The sequence below is a fragment of the Vigna radiata genome, chromosome 11, assembly GCF_000741045.1.
Source record: "Vigna radiata var. radiata cultivar VC1973A chromosome 11, Vradiata_ver6, whole genome shotgun sequence".
NCBI classification, from domain to species: Eukaryota; Viridiplantae; Streptophyta; class Magnoliopsida; order Fabales; family Fabaceae; genus Vigna; species Vigna radiata.
Window position 1 is genome coordinate 8,853,261 of NC_028361.1, and position 3,577 is coordinate 8,856,837.

Here is a 3,577-nt window from a genome sequence, read left to right on the forward strand (position 1 = left end):
CACTAGAAGCTGAGGAACGTTGGAGATATCTTTATGAAGAGACCAAGAGAGATAGACAAGAAACCCTAAAAAGACTGAGGGAAGCCCAGATTCAAGTCAAAGAAACAAAGGGGCAAATGAAAAGGATGGCAATGTCATTTGAGGTAGAACTAGATCAGGAGCGGGAAAAGGCAGAAGAAAAGAGAGAAATCAGGCTATGATGAAGCAGATGAAGAGTCATATTCACAATCAAGAGCAGGTCGTGAAACACTAGAGAGGGAATTTCTCCCAACTAGTTGCCCTTGCCAGTGAAGCTAGCAAAGATATCCCCAAGACTATGTTAATAACGATATCAAAGAACTGTGATTTCCACCTTCTTTTAGCATGCATCATCTCTGCATTTTCACATAATTTGTTTTTCGTCTAATCTAAATTATTAAAAACAGTTTAAAATTAAATAAANAAACAACGGNGAGGCTTCCACGACATCCTTANAGGACTCGAGCAAACGCCAAAGCTATGGAGGAGTGGGAAGATGAACGTGAAANTGTGAAGGCCGATATTAGCCAACTAAAGGATCAAGTCGGTCAAATCTTAGAGGCATTGAAAGCAATGAAAACTGCAGGAGATACCTCGTCTGCAAAGGTCGAGGATAATGCTCACACTCCAATACATAACGCTGTGGGCACACAATTCACATTTCCAACGTATGGTTTACCACCAGGTTACACACCGCCCATTGAAGATCAGACAAAGGAGCCTCCTTTGACACTTCCCGTAACTAATAGCATAATTCCCACAAGTACCCGAGGGCCTATCCATGCAACCGAGACAAAGACAATTGAAGCATCCAAGCCTCTTCACACCGTTATCGCACAGGAAACTCCCTTGCATGCAAAGGTAGAAGGAACAAAAGATAAACTCGACATTTTAGAAGACAGACTAAGGGCCATAGAAGGGTTTGAAAGCCATGGATTTGGTGACGTGGCAAGGTTGAGTCTGGCCCCAGGAGTGATAATTCCACACAAGTTCAAGGTGCCAGAATTCGAGAAGTACAAGGGTAACACATGCCCTAAGAATCATTTAACCATGTATTGTCGAAAAATGGTTGCCTACGCTCATGACGACAAATTACTTATTCATCTCTTTCAAGATAGCTTGGCTGAGGCGGCGTTGAGTTGGTACATGCATTTGAATTCCTCTCATATTCGTTCTTGGGCAGACCTGGCGAACGCCTTTGTAAGGCAATACAAATACAACATACATGTCGCGCCAGACAGATTACAATTGCACCACATGACAAAGAAAGAGGAAGAATCTTTCAAGGAATATGCGCAACGATGGAGAGAGTTGGCAGCGCAGGTTGAGCCACCTCTATATGATAAGGAGATGGTTGCAATGTTTGTGAGCACACTACAACCACCCTTTTATGAGCGTATGGTTGGAAATGTATCTTCCAATTTCGCTGATATCATCATCATAGGCGAGAGGATTGAGATCGGGCTGAAATGTGGGAAAATTACCACTCCGAAGAAATCTTTTTTTTAATTCAGAAAAAGAGAAAGAAGGAAGAGTGCATGCAACATCAACAATACCCATGTGGGGAGGTCATGCGCCCACTCATGGCTATCAACCAATCCCGAGTTACCCTCCTTATGTGAACAATACAATGTCTGGTCCCCAAGCAAGACCTCGACCGCCAGGTTATTATCAACCACAACAGGCTTCGAATAATGCCCGGGGCACTAGAGTCGGCTTAGGTCAAAGTGCTCATCCTAAGAGGAATCCGGAGAAAAATTTCACTCCCATTCCTATGACGTACACAAAACTGTTACCCCACCTCCTTAAGAAGGGTCTGGCCGCTGTTTGCCCAATGAAACCCTTACAACCTCCGTACCCCAGAAATTTTGATGCAAATGTGATATGCGATTTTCACGGGGGAGCTGTCGGCCACTCTACAGAAAGATGTACATCTCTTAAATTCAAAGTATAATCTCTAATTGATGCGGGATGGTTGAAGTTCCAAGAGGACAAACCTAGTGTTGAAGTCAATCCCCTTGCCGAGCATGGAAGTACCTCAACTATACCTTGAGAAGAAGTATTTGCAAACCCAAGAGTAGGAAGATAAAGAATTTGCCTGTGATGCTTATTAAATTTGTAATCGTTTTTTTTATCACCCTCGCTGCTTTTCCCGGAGCCTTGAGGTTCGTGCATTACGGGTTAACACTTTCTTTTGCATTTGGTTTAACATTAAAGGATGTTTGTTTCATTTTTTTCAATCATCTCGTGTCTAAATTTTCTTAACTCAAATAATAATTATATGACAATAAATGTTTTGGAAACAATATTGTTGATTTTCCTAATTTTGTGCGTCCTATCAACAACATGGAAAATGATTATGGTTGACCCGGAACCCTCTCCAAATTTAATGAGATTCTAAGGAAATGAAACCCCATCAAGAAAAGGTTGAAATCTTTAATATAGGAGGGCGAGACCAACACGAAAGGAAAGTTCAACTTAAGTTACCACTCAATCCAGAATGTCTTTGGATCAAAGATGAAGTCCGAAAGCAGTTCGATGTGAGATTTTTTTAGCTAGGGCTAAATACCCCCAATGGGTAGCAAGTATCTGTCAAAGAAGTATGATAATGAACAAATGCATGTTGACCATCCTTTCTAGTGGCCACAAACCTGAAGAATCAAACTTTACATCGTCATCCAAAGATGAATGAGGCAGTCAAGGCTGTTAATAAAAAAAACATCAAGAGAATTGTACCTTCACTTTAGATAGTTACTACACAACGGTACATACGTCGACTGGGGCAACACCTTTTTCTTTGGTATATGGAATGGAAACAGTACTACCCTTCGAGGTAGAAATCTCATCCCTATGAGTATTAATCCAGTTAGAAGAAGTAGTTTAGGTTCAAACCTTTGGTCAACCCAATCTCATTAAAAAAAAATTGACCACAACATGCCATGGACAATTATACTGACAAAGAATGAAGAGGGCATTCGACAAGAAGGTACAAAAAGGGGCAAGTGGACTCCAAATTATGAAGGCCCATATGTGGTAAAAAAACATTTGATGGTGGGGCACTTATTCTCACAAGAATGGATGGAGAGGAGGTATCATTGCCAGTTAATTTGTAAAAAAAAAAAATAATTTTGCATAATGATTCCATGATAGGGAATGCTCTTAAAGTGGAATTGACAATATTGTATAAATCTTTTTTTCATCTCTTTCATAAGGTCACTCTTAATTTTCAAAATACCTCCCGAAAATAATGAGCATCACAGGCAGATTTACTGTGTGCGAGTTTGTTCTTAAAGGATGTCGTGGAATTAATTAAAAAAGAAAAACATAGAGAAGAAGTATATCAATCTCACACGATTTTTCGCTCATACATTCATGCATCATACATCATCATGCATTATCATAACGGCTCAAAGAAAAGAAAAGTGTGGTGCACCATGCATCACCACCATCCACAAGGGATCCATGGTTTCATTGGAAGGCAGTTCAAATGATACATCAGTGAAAGAATCCAACGAATAAAAGCCCAGTTATCATCCTGGCACCAAAGCCCAGTTATCAT